The sequence below is a fragment of the Saimiri boliviensis genome, chromosome 15 (genome assembly GCF_048565385.1).
Source record: "Saimiri boliviensis isolate mSaiBol1 chromosome 15, mSaiBol1.pri, whole genome shotgun sequence".
Taxonomy (NCBI): Eukaryota; Metazoa; Chordata; class Mammalia; order Primates; family Cebidae; genus Saimiri; species Saimiri boliviensis.
In genome coordinates, this window is record NC_133463.1 from 50503945 (window position 1) to 50526373 (window position 22429).

Sequence of the window (22429 nt, forward strand, 5' to 3'; positions counted from 1 at the left end):
GAGCCTACAGATTAACTAGCCCAATGTACTCCTTCAGATTTGACTGAGGAGGAAAAATGAGCTCGTTCTAAAAAGAAAAAAAAAAGAAGCTGAAGGCTAAAGCAACTGTCCAATGAATTTGCATGCAATATACGATGGGGAACAATGGTGGAGGGAGGCAAAGCTGAATTTATCAACAGCTTCGAAGCCCAACAGGGTGAGCTAGGCCATTACCAGTTTGTTGTACTAAAACAAACACTAGCCCCAACCTTCACTCAGCCAACCATTATCTATTGAGGGCCAGACACTGTGTTAAGTGCTGGAGAATCAGAGGTGAGTGGCTCCGTGACATTCCAGCCTGTGGGAATGCACATGAAACAGGAAAATCAGTGGGTTACAAGGGAGTGAGGTCAGTCATATCATAGGAATACAAGGGATATATTCCCAGGCAGGCACTTGCCCCAGCTTAGAAAGTGCAGCGAAGATTCAAAGAGGAGGTGATGTTTAAACTGAGTACTGCAAGGCTTAAGCAGAGATTGCCAAATGGACAAGGGGAAGAGGACGGTGTTCCAGACAATAGGAACAGCTTGGGCAAAGGCAGGGGGGCTTGTAATAGCTCCACATGTTGGGGGAACTGCAAGTGTAGCTGGGAATGGCGCCAGTTCATGGAAAGTCTTGTTTGCTATGCTAGAGTTTGAACTCAGTACCGAAGTTGACAGGCAACCACTGAATTATCTTGTTTTTAAGTGGAAGTGATATAATCAGATTTCCAGTTTACTTTAGAAGATTATTTAAGAGAGAACACACTAAATGGGGAGAATAGTTTAAAACAGCAGTTAAGTAGGTGAGAAAAGATTAGAGATTGAATTAAGGAAGCAGCAGATAAGGTGAAAATGTTTAAAGTATATTTGGCAATTAGAAATTACTAGGCTTTGTGATATGAGACACAGGAGAGACAACAGTATAAACTGACTCAAATTTCCAATCAGCAACTGGAAAGATGGGCCCATGCTCCAAGCCAGAGGAGAGGTTGGGGGGAGGTGAATGAGTTGAGTCAGGATGCACTGAGGTAGAGAAGCCCATTGGACATGTGGATGGAGATGCCAGCCCTGGGAAGTATGAGCTAGAAGACCAGGAGAGAGGCCTGGGATGGGCCTGTGGACTTTGGAATCAGTGATAGATGCTAGTTGCGTGACAAGTGTGGAAGAGATAACCCAGGGAGCACACATTAGCAGAAAAAGAGCAAGGCTAAGGACAGATTTGGGGAAACACAATAGTTCAGAAGGTAGGGAGAAGGAAAAAGAAAAGTGTGCAAGGGACACAAAGAAGTGACAAGAGAGAAGAAACATAATAGAGAAGAAAGTGGAGTCACAAAAAAGTGGAGTATAAAAGGGAAGAAAGCAACAGAACTAACATTTATTGAGCTTTGATTATGTATTCAGTCCTGTACCAGGAGTTTTACATATGTCTTTCACTTTGTGTTCCGGAGAAAATCTCACGAATGAGACATTAGTATCCTGATTTAACTAATATGGAAATGGTAGCCCAGAAAAGTGAAATAACATGCCCAGAATCACGTAGCTACTAAGGGGTGAAACAGGATTCAAAGCCAGACCTCTCTGGCTCCAAAGTCCATAGTATTCTTTCCATAGCAAAAATTGCTTCAGAAAGGTCAAGTCGAATAGGAACTAAAAAGAACCATAAAAGGTCATGGTCCTGCCAAGGGTGAAGCTTCATTGCCATGAATCACAAAATGAATAAAAGGTAAACAAGCAGAGACAGTGAAGGTTAGAGGAAGAGGACTTTTTTGGGAAAACTGCCCTTACCCATTCAATGAACATTCCAAAATACCTTTGGTGGTACTCATCAGGTGCCACGTACTGTTCTAGGCATTAGGGATACCACGTTGCTGCTCTCAAGGAGCTTGCATTTGGGTGATGGGAGACATACATTCAGCATGTCACATCAAACGCACAAAGTAAGTCAAGTGGTGGGAAGTGCTAAGAAAAGAAACAAAGCCAGGAAGGGGACAGAGACTGAGCAGGGAGGAAGGGGAGGCAGGAAGGTAGTATTTTAAATAGAGTGGTCTCTGATAAAATAACAGTTGAGCAGATACTTGCAAGAAGCACTTGAATGGTGAAGGCATGAAAACAACCCCAGGCAGAGGGAAAAGCAGGCACAAATGCCCAGCAGCAGGATTCCACCTGTGTGTTCTACCAACAGTCCAGGGAGCAGCAGAGCTAGCATGAATTCAGCAAAGAGAAGAGGGATCAGCAGGGAATACAGTGTGTTGGACCTCAGAGAAATCAGCAGGAAATACAGTGTGTAGACAAGAAATCTGGGTTTTGTTCTCAAGAATCCTTCGGAGGCAAGAGGTGTAATCCTCCATTATTTATCCCAAAGAGAGAGATGACTGGGTCAGGGATCTCCAGCAAATGTTCCCATCCTCACCTCCCTTCTGGCTGGAGCAGTCCACACAGGGCCTGGAATGGCAGCCTAGCAGTGGTTAACAGAACAGCTGGTAGGCCAGGGTCAAACCCACAGCAGGACACTAAGTGGTCTCCCCAGCCACTGTTTTAGTCAGTCATCATGCCCCTGGCCTTGGTTGGGTTTGACATTCATCATAACCACCAGGTGGAGAATAACCTTAAATACTCCTACTTGCAAGTCTGTATCTGCCCAACCCCACCACCGAGACCACCCGCCTCCAAGCAAATGTGCTTAATTAGACAAGAGGAACCAGAAAAGATGGAACTCCTCAATAGCCAGAACCTTGAACAACCTCAGAGAGATGCTATGTGTCAATGTGGCCTCAGAGAACTAAAGGCTGGTCCTCTGCTCAGAGGTTTACTGAGTATATGAGTATCAGCCCTGCCCAGTCCTGTCTGCTCCTAATGCGAAGAGTTAATTATAGACACGGACTCCATGGTACAGGGATTCCCAAGGGCACCCTGTCCTGGGCCTCTGCAGCTGACCACATTCAGCCTTCACATCCCAGGAAGATTCATGTGAGAACAACAGAGGTGGGTAGCCTCAGCCTCAAGGGCATATTAGCCCTAGAAAAAAGTTTTGGGTTTTGTTTGGTTTTTGTTTTTGTTTTGCGACAAGGTCTTGCTCTGCTGCCCAGGCTGGAGTACAGTGGCTCAATCACTGCTTACTGCAGTCTTGACCTCCTGGGCTCAGGTGATCCTCCCACCTCAGCCTCCTGAGTAACTGGGACTATGGGTGCACATCACCATGGTGGGCTAACCTAGAAAAAAGTTTGGAGCCACTTATGCAGCAAGGACTATGACTTTACTGTTAGCTTGATATTCTTTCTTCTAAGCCTATTGGTAGTATGGGAATATCAATTGATGTCATTAACAGTGGATGTAGCCTCCTTTCCATTTTTTTAGGGGTAATAGAGGCACAGCTGAACAGAAAACTCCTCCCTTTGGAGGATTTTCATGGCAACTGGCTCATGGGGAAGGACTTTGGCACACAATGAAAAACTACCATGCACAAGGAGCAGCAGAAGCCCTTGTAACTGGTGTGACTCTGTGATTAGCAGATGCTGCCATGCACCACTTCCCTCCCTAATTATGTCTTACATTGAGCATCTGATTTTTTTCACCCCAGTCTAAGAGTTCCACCCAAATCAGAAGGAACTATTTCAAAACTGTTGCTTTACTTGTTTATCTACCACCTAGGGTACTATTTTACTTTATCTAATGTGCAATTCTGGAGCATGTCCTCAAAGCATAGGTCCATGTAGGTAACATGATCTGTAGCAGGGCTATTTAATAATTTAGGCCATCGGCTATCTTGCCTTGTCAAAAATCTTCAAATAATTTTAGTTTTAAATAGAAATTTTAAAATATAACCATTATGCATGATAAATATTTTAAAATTTCATTTTCCTCATTCTGCTAAGTTTGAATTAATTCCATCTTAGCCAAATAGCTTTTATGGTATGCTCCCAGAGCACCATGACATCTAATTGCTCTGACCTGATTACTTGTTGATATCTCTTATTAAACTATTCAGACACCCTAGAGCACATAATATAAACGAATGAGTGGATGGATGGATGAACAGATGCATACTTCACACAGAAGATATCATATTAGCAACATACAGTATCTAACATTATGGGTCTAATATTATCCTAAGAACTACAGATGTCCTGTGTTTGATGAGGGAATTTTTTTTAAAAAGAATGCAGTTAGCTCAGCAATAGTGTCTGTCAATCGTTCTAGAAACAGAAAAGTGTTAAAGGAGCAGAAAGCCCTAAAATGTTCTCAGCCTTAAAACTGAGGGGAAATGGATTCTGACCCAGCAATTGGAAAAGTCAGGGAGTAGATGAAAAACTCACATTTTCCCAGGAAACAGAAACAGGACTTTCTGTAGTATCTGTGTAAAAATCAATGCAGTATCATTTATTACACAAGCGTATACTCGCTTTTCTCTTTTTGCATCTTTTTTATTTTTATAATTACTAAGGCAACAAAGTGTGTAAAATTAAAGCATATAGAAATAGAATATTAAAATATAAACATCTCCAGGTATCCAGAAGTAACCACAGTTATCTTTTAATTACCATATGTCCAATTTACATTTCCTATGCAGCTTCAGAAAGGGAGCTCTAAAAGAAATTAAACTCATTCTGCATGTTCATTTCCATTTATTCAATTTTTATTTTTCAATTGAATGTTGACCATCTATAATTGCATACCTTTATGGAGTACAAAGTGATGTTATGATTTATGAGTACAACTAAATCAAGCTAGTTAGCATATTCATCACCTCAAATACTTAAAATATTTTGTGCTAAGAACATTTGAAATGTACTTGTAGCAATTTTTGAAATGTGCAATACTCTATTATTAACTACATTCACCATGCTGTGCCCATCCATTCCTATTAAAGATTTTTTTTCATTTTTATAAGTTTAGAGGCCATAAAGTGCATTTTTGTTACATGGATATATTGAGCAGTTGAAATATGGGCTTTTAGTGTAATCGTTACCTGAATAAATTGTACACAATAGGTACCCATTCATTCTTTAAACAAGGGTGTTAGCTCGGCTAGTTGTGATGGCTCATGCCTGTAATCCCAGCACTTTGGGAAGCCAAGGTGGGAGGATCGCCTGAGCCCAAGAGTTCAAGACCAGCCTGGGCAACATAGGGAGACCACATCCCTACAAAAAATAAAGAAAAATTAAAGTAGCTGGGTGTGGTGACACATGCCTATAGTCCCAGCTACTCAGGAGGCTAAGGCGGGAGGATCATTTGAGCTTGGGAGGGGGAGGGCTGCAGTAAGCTATGATCATGCTACTGCACTCCAGCCTAGGCAATAGATCAAGACCCTGTCTCAAAAAAAAAAGCGGGGGAGGGATCAGCTCCATGAGGGAAGAAATCAGGGGGTGTCACGTTCACTGCAGTATCCCTAGTACATAACAGGTGATCTGTGAATACTTGTCACCTATATGCATAAATATTGCTTTCCAGGGTGTACCACACTCTATCCTTGGTAAGATTCAGCAGTGGAAACACTGGGTAAAATCTGCTTTCATAGAACTAGACGATAGACATGATTGCCCCCATCCTCCCCTGTTTGTGAGAAGCCCTGAGACCCATTCTCTGGACTCCATTCCTCTCTTCCCATCCTTACCTGTCCTCCACCCCTCCAGGAAGATTACCTGGATCTACTCCAACAATACTCCAACCTGGGTTGGGTTTGCATCTCTTGTACTCTTGCACATCAAAGCACCTGTCACACTAAAATGTCATTTATCTTCCTCTCTCTACTCTACCAGACTATAAATTCATTGAGATAGGAACTAGCTTTTTCTTATGTTTGTTTCATCTTTGTATTTGTAGCCCAATCCATTATTCACAGATGTTTAATCAATGAGTAAAGGACTAAGTCGATGAATACATAGTTGCACACAGGAATGGGATCATTCCAGTGAAAGGGATTTAATCAGAATGTGTGGCTCTCATGGTGGGAATTTCAGGAATGGAGCAAGTGAGAATCTCCGGGCTCCTCATATCCCGGGAAGGCAGCTGCTGCTTTGGCTATGACAGGGTGAGCCCTAAAAATACTGGTTCTCCTTTCTTTCTTTTTTTTTTTTTTTTTTTTTTTTGAGACAGAGTTTTGCTCTTGTTGTCCAGGCTGGAGTGCAATGGCGCCATCTCAGCTCACTGCAACCTTTGCCTCCCAAGTTCAGGCAATTCTCCTGCCTCAGTCTCCCAAGTAGCTGGAATTACAGGCATGTGCCACCACACCTGGCTAATTTTGCATTTTTAGTAGAGACAGTGTTTCTCCATGTTGATCAGGCTGATCTCAAACTGCTGACCTCAGGTGATCCCCTCGCCTCAGCATCCCAGAATGCTGGGATTACAGGCTTGAGCCACCACACCAAGACTGGTTCTCCTTTCTATTCCTCTCTTTACTCCCTCTTACCTAGGCTCTAAATTGAGCACTTGTTTTATGCTTCACCCAAATCTTGAGCTCACGAAATTTTCTCCATGTAGAGATGTCATTTCCTTGTTTACTTTTCTACTCTGGGTTTTACTCTTTCTATACGTGATATGCAGTTTTGAAGGAAGTCATCAAATACTCAGATCTTGCAGGCAAAAAGCATTTGTTATAAAATTATTTGAGACAACTTAGGGTTTCCTTATTTAAACTCTCTTCAAATTGTCTAAGTTTTTACAAGTAGAAACTTCAAATTCTATTATGTAGAAAACCCTGTTTTCTACATTTACTTAAAACTAGGTGAAATCTACATCTCTAAGTCAGTTAGAAATTTTGTTTTCTCTTGTCCTCTACATTTTGTTTCCACAAGAGAAACATTCACTCACTTTTTTAGCCACCTTGTAGAGTCATGCTGGAAACTGAGATGAATCATCAAGTTTCCACAGCAGCTATAGGGAAACCTGAGCTGGGCAGCTGGACACTGGTATATACAGGACATAGAACACCCATTTTACCCAGACAGAACTCATTTATTTTCCATAGCATTTTAAAACTGGGCCTGGTACCACTATTCATCCTATTTATAGTTTTACATGCAACATAATATTTACTCCAGACTCTAATAGGAATGCTTCTTACAAATGTCAGTGGATTATTTACTATGGAACACTAATTAGTTATATAAATGCTTCCCTTTTCAGGGTGGATAAGGAGGAATCTGTTAATACTTCTTGGATTAACCTCTCATTATTGTCGTTTGAAGTTCTTTTACATTTAAGATAGTTATCACAAGACTGCACAACTTCGCATGCATCATACATCTGTTACTTAAGTGATGTGAAGCTTTTTCATTTTAACTCACATGGTGCAATAAACAAAATGTGAATGCCATACACCCTGAGTTAAGAGAAAATCACTGCAACTTGACCATGAAAAATAATCAGCTTTCCATGTTAATGTTCTTGATTGGTGGTTTTAATTTATACTATTTTATAGCAATTAGATCAACTACGCAAAATTGTTATAAATGAAAGAAACATTGAAAAGTCAGTGGTCTCAAAGGAATTATTACAGTGGTTGAAGTCCTGGACTTTCAGGAATTCAGAACAGCAAATGAGATCTATCTTTGGAGAGCTGTCATACACGGGCGTGTTTCAACCTGGGGAGTGGAAGAACATGTTTTCTCCAGTTCTGATCACAAAGAGATTATCAATATGAAAAAATTGTAATGGAGTTTTAAAAAGATTCATTATTTTTTAAAAGATTTTATTGCATTCCTGATCAAGGAAGTGGTATAAAATTAAATCCTATACGTGAACAATACCCTATCACAGATCAGAAATTGTCATCATCAACTTCTGTGCTTGTTTAAAAATTACACTGATGACTGTGGAGTTTTCTCTGTACTAGGCTGGGCTCTAAATGCCTCACATGAATTGTCCTTTGATCCTCACGTGAACCCTAGGAGGTAGGCATTGTTTTTCTCCCCATTTGAAAGAGGAAGAAGTTAAGGCACAGAAGATTAAATAACTCTCCCAGTGTGGCATAATGAAGCTGGAATCCAATAAGGGACAGGTTCTGAAACTGTGCTTCAGGGACCCCTGGAGGTACAAGACCCTTAAGGGTGTCCTGGAGGTCAAAACTATTTTTGTAATAATGCTAAACTCTGATTTGCCCTTTTTATTCTCATGCTTTCACAAGTGTATCATGGAGTTTTCCAGATGCTGCATGACAATGTAAGAGACTGAGTTGCAATAATACCCCAGTATCAACGAGCACACCTAACACCCAAATCTTGGTTTCTAATACCATTCTCCAACAGAAGGAGCCAGGGCTCTTTGGAGAAATGGCTGATTCTAAAGCCAGAGCAGAAAATATGAACTTGAAGGATCCTCTTGTGCCAAAAAGTAAGGAAGTGCTTACTTATATCAAAGAAGCAAGGGAGCTAGCTGAAAGAGTCCCAGTGGCCAAAACGTTTTAAACAACTCAAGCCACAAAATAAGGTACTGAATTATAATCCAAAGTATAAAATAAATATCTAAGGTTCCATATTAATATAAATAAATAAATGAAATATTTTCAAACCATATATCAGATAAAGGGGCTAATGTCCAAAATATACAAGGAATTCACACTACCTTCATAACAAGAAAATAAATAACCCTATTTAAAAATGGGCAAAGGACTTGAATATACATTTCTCAAAAGAAGACATACATGATATAAAAGACATACATAATATAAAAAATGATCAAGATTTCTAATCATCAGATAAATGCAAATTAAAACTGCAGTGAGATATAACTCACACCTGTGAGAATAGCTATTATCAAAAGATTGAAAGATTAAGCATTGCAGAGGCTGTGGAGAAAAGGGGTGCCTTATATACTGTCAGTGAGAATATAAACTAGAATAGCAATTTTGGAAAACAGTATGGATGTTCCTCAAAAAAATAAAAGTAGAAACACTATATATATGATTCAGCAATTCCACTGTGGGGTACATACTCAAAGGAACCGAAGTCAGTGTGCCAAAGAGATATCTGCATGCCCACGTTCACTGCAGCATTATTCACCAGCACCAGGAAGTGGAAACAAACTCAGTGTCTATCAACAGATGAAATTTTTAATGTGATAACTACACACAATGAATATTATTGAGCCTTAAAATACACAGAAAATTTTGTCATTTTTGACAACCTGAATGAACCTAGAGGATATTACAATGAGTAAAATAAGCCCAGTATAAAGAGACAAATAGTATATAGTCTCACTTACATATGGAATCTACAAAAGTCAAACTCATAGAAGTAGAGCATAGAATGATGGTTACCAGAGTCTGGTGAGTGCAGGAGTGTACAGGGAAAGGGGAAATATTGATCAGTGGGGACAAAGTACAATTAGATAGTAGGAATCAGTTCTGCTGTTCCATTGCACAGCAAGATGATTATAATTAATAAGAATTTATTGCATATTTCTAAATAATTAAAAGAGAATTTTAAATGTTCTCACAACAAAGAAATGATAAACAGTTCAGGTGGATATGCTAATTACCCAGACTTAATCATTTCATACCATTATTATTTGTCAATTTAAAATAAAACAAAAAATAAGAAAATAAATGGGAAAAAAAGAGTCAGGCCTCCCAGTCAAAAGAATTCCAAATAATTTACATAGCTGCAAGTTACACTTCATTACTGTTTCCAAAAAGTCCAGTATGGGAAGATGGGAAGAGGGTAACAAATACTGCTTCAGTGTAGGGATCAAGGTCAACATTAACAGCGATAACTCATGTTGATGATGTGTACCCTTGATACCACGTGAGGAAAATGGTACCTCACCTCTGTGGTCTTCCTCCTCAAAACACACAAAAACGGTTTAACTGTAAGAAAAACACCAAATTCAAATAGAGGAGGATCCTACAAAATGCCTGACCAGAACTCCTCAAAACTGTCAAGGTCATCAAACACAAGGAAACTGAGAAACTGTCACAGCCAGGAGGAGCCTAAGGAAACAGGACAACTAAATGTTCTGTAGTATCCCAGACGTGATCCTGGGATTTTTTTTTTTTAAGCACACTTGGTAAAAACTAAGGAAATCTGAATAAAGTATAGGCTTTGGCTAATGTTAATGTAGCAATATTCATACATTAATAATAATGAATGTACCAAACCAATGTAAGATGTTAATAATAGGGGAACTTGGATACAGATTTATGGGAATTCTCTGTATTATCTCCTCAACTTTTCTGTAATTCTAAGACTGTGCTAAAAAATATTTTTTAAAAAGTGCCTTGTGATCCCCCAGTTCTGTCTTCCCCTTCAGAGGCAGGCCCTCATGTACCTGAGAGTCGGCCTCCTTGGATTATGTGCCCTGAAGAGCTCGCTTACCTCATCCTGGTCCCAGCCCTGTTCCGCAGGAAGTCTGAGGATGGGGGATGAGGATGTAGCAGGTCTATAAGATGAAGGAGGGCCACCTGACCTGTATAGGTATAAAATAAATAATAAACATATTAAGCCACAGAGACTTCAGCATTTTAGAGTTGTTACTGTTGCCCACCCTATTCTAATATAATAATCTACTTTAGGGGTCAGCAAACTGTGCCCTGTAAGCCAGATTCAGTCTGCAGATTGTTTTTGTATAGGAAGAATTGGTTTGTTCCTTTTTAATGGACTGAAGGAGGAAAAAGAGGAAGAGGAAGAAGAGGGGCGGTCCAGTGAACAAGAGGGAATTGAGAGAAGGAAAGGGAAGGAGAGGAGAAGGAGGATGGAGAGGAGGAGGAAGAGAAACAGAGACCATACGTGTCTTCAAAGCCTAAAATATTTACTATCTAGCCCTTTGTAGAAAAAAATCCGCCAACTCCTCATCTACATCAAATAGATCATCTGTTTAAGCAAAGGTTATATCTACTCGAATAAACTCTTCAAAGAACTTTCAGTTATAACATAGACCCTACCATGAGGGCTCCCAACTCCACTATGAAATGGCTTATTTCATTTCTAAAATTTGTTCAGAAAGTAGAGGTTTCCAATGATAACAAATTCATATCAGTTATACCTCTACAGAAGATATGCCTTAACAAATGAAACGTATTATTAAGCATCCAAAACCACATCTGTTCATTAAACCGCATGTACCTAATTCTATTTTTGTAGCAGTAAAAGGTATTTAATTTCCCTTGTTATGCAGAAATGGGCCCTCTAAAAACTGATACACCATACTAATTTCAAAAGATAAAGTTTCAGGCTGGCTGTGGTGGCTTACACCTGTAATGCTAGCATTTTAGAAGGCCAAAGTAGGAGAATCTCGTGAGGCCAGAAGTTTGATTGGTCTGGGCAACCCCATCAAGGAAGAAGGAGAAGAAGGAGGAGGAGGGGGAGGAGGAGGCGGAGGCGGAGGCGGAGGTGGAGGCGGAGGCGGAGGAGGAGGAGGCGGAGGCGGAGGCGGAGGCGGAGGCGGAGGCGGAGGCGGAGGAGGAGGAGGAGGAGGCGGAGGCGGAGGCGGAGGCAGAGGAGGAGGATGACGAGGAGGAGGACGAGGAGGACAAGGAGGACAAGGAGAGGAGGAGAAGCAGGAAAAAATTAGCCAGGCATGGTGGCACACATCTATAGTCCCAGCTACTCGGGAGGCTGAGGTAGTAGGATGGCTTTAGCCAAGGAGTTCAAGGCTGCAGTGAGCTATGATCATGCCACAGTACTCCGGTTTAGGAGACAGAGCAGTACCTCATCTTAAATAAAAAACTTTAAAAGATAAAATTTTAACTCTATAAGCCCAAGAAAGAAGGCATTTTATAGGTGAGTGTGGCCAGCTAACCGCCTTTAGTTAAGTATTCCTTCAAAAGAAAGATTTAAGAGAGATGCAACAATTTAAATAGGTTTTCATTTTTCTTCACCATAGGATACTTGATATGAACTCTTGACAAGTTTGGAGTCAAATCAAGCAAGGAAGAAATTCAATCAATGAGTAAAATAAAATATGTTGCATTATGAATCTGAGGGAATCAGAGATTAGTGCCTATGTCTTGATTCAGCAAATTATCGATTACAAAAATTACTGGTAAAAGGCTTACAATGCATCTTACACTATGCTAAGTAGAAAAATGCACTCGAGTTGAAAGATGTTTATACAAAGTAAAAATCAAATCTCAATGAGTTTACACATGGAACTATTTGTGTGCATCTCTGTGTGTGTATGCATGCACCCACACACAGTCAGGAACAAACAGCCTATGTTTCAAAGCTGTATTTGTAAATGATTTGGGGGAGGTTTAGAGTACATTTACTCATGAAAAAATAGTATTGAAGTTCTGGGCAAATGCTCAGTTGGTTCACAAAAGATAAATGTTGTGCTGTTGGTAGGATCCCAGGCACTGTGATAGAAACTTTGAACTAATCAATGGCACGACTTCCTTTAAGATACAGCTCTGGCTATGCTGAGCCATGAGCACTGCTCACCATTATAGTTAGTTGTCTGTGCTTCTGATTATATTGGCCAGAGAGCATCTTCTTGTCCTGAGCCCCATTCAAAGCTGGCAGCTATTCTATTGATAAGTTAGGCTGAGCAAGTGAGGATGGCAGATGGCTAAGACCCGAGAAGAACTGGCTTCACACAGCAAGGAAGTTACAGGAACAAAAGTAAGTCCTCTTCCCCGAAGACTTGGGAAACAGCCAAAGGCTAAATTAATATATTTGGACCTACCATTTTCTTTCTTTAGATTTTCTAGTGCCATTAAAAGAATCCACCTTACCCACTACTCTTTCATTTCTTATACCTTCATACTATTCTGTGTCAGCAGTAAAGTGGTTCCTGAAACCTTGCCTTCAATGAGTGCTTCATTACAAGTGACCATGGGTGGTCACTGAATTAGTGTTCACCACTTCATGTCATGGTTGCCAGAATCCCATAACCAATACTAATGCAAGTTTCACAGACCGCCACCCTCCCAATTTTAGTTTTTCCCATCTCTAGTGATCTATTGTCTGCATTGCACTCCCCATTATTAATTCCTGTATCAAAGTTCTTGATTTCAAACAAGAAAAACAACACACAGACATACCTCTAAATAATTATAGATGAAAATAAATATATTGGAAGATATGGAGTGCCTGGAAGTCTGGAGTACATTGGTAAATGTGCTAGAATCAAATGTAGTTTCTGGGCTGAGTGCTGGGGCCACAATCTTTAAAACATTTCTCAATAGTAGTCCCTGTATCTTTATTTCTCTCCATCTGGATTCAAAATCCTTGGCAGGGCCAAGCACGGTGGCTCAGGCCTGTAATCCCGACACTTTGGGAGGCCAAGGCCAGCAGACTGCCTGAGCTCAGGAGTTTGAGACCAGCCTGGGCAACAGGGCAAAACCTCATCTCTACTAGAAATATTAAAAATTAGCAGGGCATGGTGGTGTGTACCTATAATCTTAGCTACTCAGGAAGCTAAAGCATGAAAATTGCTCAAACTTGGGAGGCAGAGGTTGCAGTTAGCTGAGACAGCACCACTGCACTCCAGCCTGGGTGACATAGTGAAACTCTGTCTCAAAACAAAACAAAACAGAAATCCTTGGAAGGAGCATTAAATTGGCTGAGCGTGGTCACATGCTGGTATCTTTATTGCTGGAGATATGAAAGAACGAATTCCTATAGTTCGTATGAAGTGAAAGAAAGCCCTACCTAGCACAAATTTGCAACCTCTGCAAAATTCTACTGCAATTATGTGGATATTGTCCCTCTTTCTCGCTAAGCTCTGAACTACTCCAGCCAGACGCTTGCTTTGCGTTGTATTCTCCATATCACAAAGCACATTGCCTGGCTCAGAGCAGGCAATCAAGAAAAGTGTTAAGTTGTTGTTGTCTGTTTTGTTTTGTTTTTAATACAAGAGCTCATAGAGCTCTTAAGAACCACAGACCAGAGGGTTAAACTAAGTGACTAAACAAATAATATATATATAAAAGATCAAGAATAGTTAAGCCACCCTGGACCCAGCAGCAGGGTCATCCTGAATTCACAGGGGATGAAAGGCCGGGTAGCTAAGACTAGCATGCACTCTGACCTGAGTTGCACAAAGGAAAGGGATCCAGGAAGAGGTACCCAGAAAACTGCTGACCAAGAAAACCTGTGAATAAGTTGGAATCAAAATCTAGAATCTATAAATTAAAGAATTTAAAAGAAAAAACAAACCTCATCCTATCTTTTAAAATAAAAATGCCCACCAAAATACTGCATTTTCTCAAATGCACTCAAAGGAGTCTAGGCTAGTATAAGCTGGGAGACAAGATGAAGCTGACTTTCTAGGTGGAGATCCCAGGATGGGACAGATTGAGAGGCCAAATTAGGGCATCTCTTTCTTCTTGATCACTCACTTAAAGGAGGAAGGAGGAAAATAAGAGCCAGGGATGGAGGTAAAGAAAGTGAAGTAAGTGTGTGTGTGTGTGTGTGTGTGTGTGTGTGTGTGTGTGTGTGTGTGTGTGTGGTGGGTGATGTGGAGGGGGTGGAGGTGAACTGGAAGGACAGACGCCAGGACAGCCATCTCCAGGAGAAAGACAGCAGCACTCAGTGAAGGCTCTGTTCCACAGTGCACTGAGGGAAACAGACCAAATAGGTACGGCAGAGTGAAAGACCACCCATAACCAGGATTCAACAACTGAAAGACAAACATCTGCAAATTCCCCTCATAGTTAAACATTTACAGTCCCTTTTAAATACATAGGAACTGGACTTATTAATAATTAGAACACTTCCTCTGTCCCACCTCCTCTCAGTTCTCAATGCTCCCGTGAAGTACATAATATTAGTATAATTATTGCAGAGTGATTTGGGATATGAGAAGGTGTCCTACGCTGTGACACTGCAAGTGTGACTTGCAGTCACTTACATTGACACCTTGGGCCTCCAAGTTCAGATCTCAGGTTGCTGTGGCTGCTTCCTGGTTTGTTGATTAAGATACATAAGTGATAGCTTTTTTTTTTTTTTAGATTTTATGATTCCTTTGTTAAGTACCAGTCATTTTAAATTCAAAGAACCTTTCTAATTTCAGTGTTCAATTGGGTGCCTTGGACATTCTTGCCAGGTAAGTAGTATCTTCTGGTGCAGGCATCTATTAATATTCATTCATGGATCTTTTTCTGGCCTGAAGCAAGTAAATGCTCCAGGTTTAATCTGCAATATGGAGAAATAGGTGTCTGCTCATCTTGACAATAAAATATTTTCAGTATTTTATGTCTTAGACTTTTATCCAGAGAAGACAATTTAGAATTTTTCCAGTGATCCACTATTTGTTATCCTTTATATTTCATTATAAATAGTTTCATTTATTCCTAGAAAAGAGCCCCTAAATAAGCTAGATGATTAGAGCTATCAGAGTATGAGTTAGCATCAAAGAAATTTTGACCTGCAGTATGATGTGTCATTCATTGAGTTCCTCAGAGAAGCTTAGAAATGTCTGAGAATTGTGGCATATTTTGAAGAGGAGTGGCTTAAATCAATGTGCATGGTGTCTCTTAGTGTGTGTTAATTTAATCCTCTGAACTACCAATATTTTGTAGCTAGGCTTCTCTTCATGATTATGTTATATGCTCAATGTTGTTTTACATAATTGACATTTCCCATGCCTATTTCAATCTGAAACATCTCTCCCAAAGACGCTACAAACATCTAAAGGGCAGAGACTGTGACTGAAACTTACTTTGTTTCTCTACAGTATCTAGTCTGATGCCTTGCTTCAAGTACTTGCTCAATAAATACCTGATCATTGACTGACCAGCATAACCTGGAAATGGTGAAGATGGTGACCAATCTGAAAGAATCACAAGAGAAGCTTTGAGCCCAGCACCCATCCAGAGGCTTCCTGCACATCAGTCACAGTAGAGGGTGACCCTACCTTCCCACTTGGAGAGTGACTTGGGTGTCACTGTTTGGGACTTGGTCGCCCATCTCTTCTACTTTCATCTGAGAGAGCTGATCGTCCATAATACTGAAATAAAAGTTAAAAAAAAAATTATTTAGGCACATAGTGAGGGCAAGGAAGTCCTCAGTAAGGTTTTCCTTTTAATAAAAAGCAGCCCCAAAAATCATTTTTCTTTTTTTTAAATATATTTCTTTGCACTTTAGGTTCTGGTGTACATATGCAAAACATGCAGGATTGTTGCATAGGTACATACATGTCAATGTGGTTTGTTGCCTCCATCTCTCCATCACCTATATCTGGAATTTCTCCCCATGTTATCCCTCCCCAACCTCCCTACCCGACTGTCCCTCCCCTATTCCCCCACAACAGACCCCAGTGTGTGATGCTCCCCTCCCTGTGTCCATGTGTTCTCACTGTTCAACACTTGCCTATGAGTGAGAACATGCAGTGTTTGATTTTCTGTTCTTGTGTCAGTTTGCTGAGAACGACGGTTTCCAGATTGATCCATGTCACTACAAATGACATGAACTCATCGTTTTTCATGGCTGCATAGTATTCCATGGTGTATATGTGCCACATTTTCCTTGTCCAGTCTATCATCAGTGGGCATTTGGGTTGGTTCCAAGTATTTGCTATTATAAACAGTGCCGCAATGAGCATACGCGTGCATGTGTCTTTATAGTAGAATGATTTATAATCCTTTGGTTATATACCTAGTAATGGGATTGCTGGGTCAAATGGAATTTCTATTTCTAGGTCCTTAAGGAACTGCCACACTGTAAAATCATTTCTTTTCTAACAGAGCTGTAAAATTGAGCTGCAAACATAGCTAAGCAAGCTTGCCAATGCTTGCACAAGGGAACATACACTGGCAGCTGCACCAATAGGAAAAGGCTACCTGATGGCTAGGCATGTTCAAAATGGAGGCTCCAATTCCCTTTTCTTTGTCAACCATATGTACAGTAAGGAGCAGACAACATGGAGCTGACCAAGTAGAAAATCCATTTACGTAATAAAAGATTAGGGTGAAGTGGCCAGCTTCTCCCCACATTATGTAAATATCACACCTGGTCCAACCAATCTTTGGGCCCTATGTAAATCAGACACCGCCTCCTTAAGCTCATCTATAACCCCTCAACACTCCCCTCCGTGCATTTCACCACAGACCTAGAAGACCCATTGGGGTGCACCTCTCTCTCTGCAGGAGAGAGAGCTGTTCTCTTTACTCTTTCCTCCGCCCATTAAATCTCTGCTCTTAACCTCACTCCACATATGCCCATGTCCTTGATTTCCTTAACATGAACCAATGAACCTTGGGTATTACCCCAGATGAATGACGGTGCTTCAATGCTACATGTGCCACTGTACCCACTTGTCCTGTCTCTTTGGTCCCATTCCTGGACTAACAGGGTGGCAAAGTCACATAAAAGAAATGCTCCAAACACAGTAGTCATGTATGCAAAAGGTATTACCATCAGAAAGGATGTGCTGAATCAAAAGTGGTGCTCACCTGAGAGCCCAGACTGACTGGCTCCTTTCTGAATTTTATGCTCCTTTCTAAATTTGATCTTGGACACGTAAAACCTGAGGGAGCCCCGTTCTTTCAAGGATGTCCTAAGAGCTATCAAGTCTGGTCCCACATTTTACTTGATTTGTGAAAGATCTGAATAATTAATTAGTTTGAAGACCAAGCCTAGATTTAATTCCATCAAAGGGCTGAGCCAATGAACTCAACTTCATCAAATATTCCCAATTAAACCCAGCAGAATTAATTGACTTAAATAAAACATATATTCAGAAGCAACACTGGGCAAGACATGAATGAGGTGGATATAAAGATGACAGCCACAGGTACAGACATACTCGGCATACTGTCTATTAGAGGAGATAAAACCCTGGCTGGGCACGGTGGCTCACATCTGTAATCCCAGCATTTTGGAAGGCTGAGGCAGATAGACAATGAGGCCAGGAATTCAAGGCCAGCCTGGCCAAGATGGAAACCCCATCTCTACTAAAAATACAAAAATTAGCCGGGTGTGCTGGTGGGCACCTATAATCCCAGATGTTCAGGAGGCCGAGGCAGAGAATTGCTTGAACCCAGGAGGGGTAGGTTGCAGTGAACCAAGATCATGCCACTGGTGCAGCCTGGGCAAACTAAGCGAGATTCTGTCTCCAAAAAAAAAAAAGAGAGAGAGAGAGAGAGATAAAACTCATTCTTTATACGTTTGAAAACAATGTAAAATGTGGTTAAGTGCCATAGCAGAGGGGCCTGAGGGAAGTGCTGCAAGAATTTAGAAGTGAGCCAGGCACAGTGGCTCACGCCTGTAATTCCAGCACTTCAGGAGGCCGAGGCAGGTGGATCATCTGAGGTTAGGAGTTTCGAGACCAGCCTAGCCTACATGGTGAAAGCCCATCTCTACTAAAAATACAAAAATTAGCTGGGTGTGGTGGTAGGCACCTGTAATCCCAGCTACTTAGGAGGCTGAGGCAGATAATCACTTGAACACAGAAAGCAGAGGATGCAATGAGCCAAGATCATACCATTGTACTCCAGCCTGGGTGACAAGAGTGAAACTTTGTCCCAAAAAAAAAAAAAAAAGAGAAAGAAAAAGAATTTAGAAGTAGAATTTTCTTCTACCTTGCAACAATCAGGTAATGCTTCAAGCCAACAGACCATTGATAATAGTTGGGCTGGGGCCAGAGCTAGCAGTGTGAAGGAGAATAGTGGAATCAAAAGGGAACTTATAGGACTTTAAATTCTTACAGGGACCTTAGGGGACCTTATTCTTCATCAAGGAGTTTGGATCTCCTTCAGCGGATCAAAGGAGCTACTTTAGATTTAGAAGCAGAGGAGAGTTAAACAAAATTTATAGAAGTCCCTTGATTTGGACTGAGCTCCAGCAGTAGGCCAACGGACCAAACCAAAATGGAGTGACTCATGTTAAAGTTCCAAGTTACTTATCTGACCTTCTGAGAAATCAAGAGGGCAAGATACAGCCAAATCCCCACACAGGCCAGCTTTAGCTGGCAGGATAAGGAAGTCCCCTCTGCTGTAACCCTTACGGGGGAGGAACCTAAGTAACTGATCCACTTTTTGTTCCCTGTTCCTGCTTTTTTTGGTCTTTTCCCGCCTAAAAAGCCAAACTCCTTGCTCAGCTCCTCACGGCACCTTTCCTAAATGTTTAAAGGAGATGCCACCCTCATTCATGAATCATAAATAAAAGTCAATTTGATCATTTAACAAAATTTGTTGCGATTTTGACTTCTGACAGGAGTGTCATGAACTGTTCCTGAGGATGGAGATTCAGGTCTCAATGTGCAACACAATACATTGCAGGGGCAGAAAGTGGAACTGAGATAGAGCAAAAGCCAAGGTGCTGTTGGCGTGGCAAAAGGAAGCTGTGGGAGCTATGGGAGGTGGAAGATAGTACAGGGAAGAGGACATAGATGCCTCTGAGGCTCGGAGCCGGGTAGCTGGAGTCCTCGACTTTAAGGCTGACTACAAGTGGAAAAACAAACCAGAAGAAAGAGGAGCAGATACTCCACTCAGGCAACCAGAGAAATAGTGGCTCCGAAAGAGCATCATGAATGGCATCAGTGTGGACTTCTCTAAGGTATTTCTAAGAACCTCATTAGCCAGGGAGCGGTATAGAAAAAAATACTTTTTAAATAAAATATCATTCTTAATCCAAATTTGATCTCCCAACTAAACTTCTAATTTGCTATTTTACCATTACTTTCTTGTAATGCCAAATTAGACACTTCAGATTTGAAGTTCATCTTTAAATCTAGGGTGTTTTTCCTTCTACCATCTTCTTAGCACATACCAATGGACAAACCCGAAGTTTTTATTTTTTGTTTTTTTTTTTTTTTCCAGAATCATTCAAAACCAGTACTTCATATTTCATTTACTTTTGTTTAAGCTTTATTTTTAAAAATCCACTGTATTTTTCTCAGTATAGCTGAAGAAACTGTAAACATGAAGAAAGTTTTTGTCATATGTCTAAGTGTCACCATCCTGCCTTTCAGAATTCTAAGCTACTTTATTTTTTTGTTTTTGCTTTTTTGAAATGATGTTTCCCTCTGTCACCCAGGCTCGAACACAGTGGCGCAATCTCAGCCCACTCCAACCTCCACCTCCCAAGTTCAAGCAATTATCTTGCTTCAGCTTCCTGAGTAGCTGGGATTACAGGCATGCTCCACCATGCCAGCTAACTTTTGTATTTTTTTTTAGTAGAGATGGGGTTTTGCCATGTTGGCTCAGCTAGTCTTGAACTCCCGACCTCAGATGATCCTGCCACCTCAACCTCCCAAAGTGCTGGGATTACAGGTGTGGGCCACCGTGCCCAGCCCTAAAATACTACAATTTGCATTTTCAGGCCAGCATGGTGGCTCGCACCTATAATCCTAACACTTTAGGAGGCTGAGGCAGGAGGATCATTCGAGGCCAGGAGTTTGAGACTACCCCAGGCAATATAGTGAGACCTCATCTCTAAAAAAGTTTTTTTAATTTGCCAAGCATGGCAGTCCTAGCAACTTGGGAGGCTGAGGTGGGAGGATGACCTGAGTCCAGAAATTTTGGGCTACTATGAGTTATAATGACACCACCACATTCCAGCCTGGGCAACAGAGTGCGACCCCATCTCCTAATAAATAAATAAATAAATAAATAAATAAGCATTTTTGTCACTGCTCTCCCCAAGCGGATTCCTCCTTCTTACTCTTTACTGATTCCGTATCATTTCTCCATATTCCTCAGATACTAGGTAACGGCATTTACAAAATTCTCCAGTATTTTCTTAATGCAAATCAATCCTGTATTTACTGTTGATTGGATCATTGTGGGCCAAAATAATCTCCAAGCCAAGAACATGAAGTTCTTACAGGTATCCCCATAGCAATTAAGAGGATATCATTACAAAGCTAGGAGTTCTGGTTTTGTTGCATTGTTTTTGTTGTTAAAGTTTACCAAAGCCAGGTGAAAAATGGGTTTGTCTGTTGATCTGATGCCTTAAGAAAGTATGTGCCACAGAAAAATTGTCAATGATTGCATCCAGGAGTATTTGTTATAACCAGAGAAAATGTTTAGATGTTGAAGTTGAATTTCTACCAAGAGTTGTCACCCCATGACTCCACTGCCTATTGGACAATTTATGTGTATAAATCTCTAGGACCTCTTCTTTCAGAAATTCTCTCCATCCATCTCATCCTCTCTCCTCTTCTGTAAATTTTAAGCACAGATGTTACTGGAAAGGGATCCTGATCCAGACCCCAAGAGAGGGCTCTTGGATCTCAAGCAAGAAAGAATTAAAGACAAGTCCATAAAGTAAAAGCAAGTTTATTAAGAAAGTAAAGGAATGAGGCCAGGTGCAGTGGCTCACGCCTATAATCCCAGTACTCTGGGAGATAAAGGTGGGCAGATCACTTGAGGCCAGGAGTTCAAGACCAGCCTGGCCAACATGATGAAACCCTATCTCTACTAAAAATATGAAAATTAGCCAGGTATGGTGGCACATGCCTGTAGTACTAACTACTCAGGAAGTTGAGGTAGTAGAATTGCTTTAACCCAGGAGGCAGAGGTTGCAGTGAGCCGAGATCACACCACTGCACTCCAGCCTGGGCGACAGAGCATCACTCTGTCTCAAAAAGTAAAGGAATCAAAGAATGACTACTCCACAGACAGAGCAACCCCCCAGAGCTCCTGACTGCCCTTTTTTGTGGTTATTTCTTGATTTTATGCTAAGCAAGGGGTAGACTATTCATGCCTCCCCCTTTTAGACCATATAGTTTAGCTTCCTGACATTGCCATGGTATTTGTAAACTGCCATAGCCCTGGTAAAAATGTAGCAGTGAGGACAACCAGAGGTCACTGTCATCATCATTCTTGGTTTTGGTGGGTTTTGGCCAGCTTCCTTACTGCAACCTGTTTTTTGTTTGCTTGTTTGTTTGTTTGAGACAGAGTCTTGTCCTGTCGCCAGGTGCCAGGCTGGAGTGCAGTGGTGCAATCTCAGCTTACTGCAATCTCCACCTCCTGGGTTCAAGCAACTCTCCTGGCTTAACCTCCTGAGTAGCTGGGACTACAGGCATGTGCCACCACGCCAGCTAATTTTTGTATTTTTTAGTAGAGACGGGGTTTCACCATGTTAGCCAGGATGGTCTCAATCTCTTGACCTCGTGATCTGCCGGCCTCGGCCTCCCAAAGTGCTGCGATTACAGGCATGAGCCACTGCGCCTGGCCTGCAACCTGTTTTATAAGCAAAGTCATTATGGCCTGTATCTTGTGCTAACCACCTATATCATCCTGTGACTTAGAATGCCTTAACTGTCTGTGTATACAGCCCAGGAGGTCTCAGCCTCATTTTGCCCTGCTCCTATTCAAGATGGAGTTGCCTAGTTCAAATGCCTCTAACATAGATATATAAATACACAGATAAGATAAATACCCATTCTCATCATGTGCTGAGGGGAACACCGTTACCTGTAAATGAGACCCCTTAACCCAACTACATTCTGATTCCTGAATAGCTCCTGCTACCTACAATTATTTCTGAGTCTTTGAGTTGTCAAGAACAACACACAGTCATTTCCCG

At 41.1% G+C, this 22429-nt stretch overlaps 1 long non-coding RNA gene across 1 annotated transcript in view; it reads right to left on the bottom strand.

Moving 5' to 3' along the window:
- Positions 1–10276: 10276 nt before the first annotated feature.
- The window catches only part of LOC141581402 (uncharacterized), a 39560-nt gene continuing 27407 nt past the window's right edge, over positions 10277–22429 (bottom strand). The window contains exons 3-4 of the long non-coding RNA XR_012513987.1: positions 15813–15905; positions 10277–10421 (exon numbers count right to left, since the gene is read on the bottom strand). This is a non-coding gene — a long non-coding RNA (uncharacterized LOC141581402). The remainder of the gene's footprint in view (positions 10422–15812; positions 15906–22429) is intronic.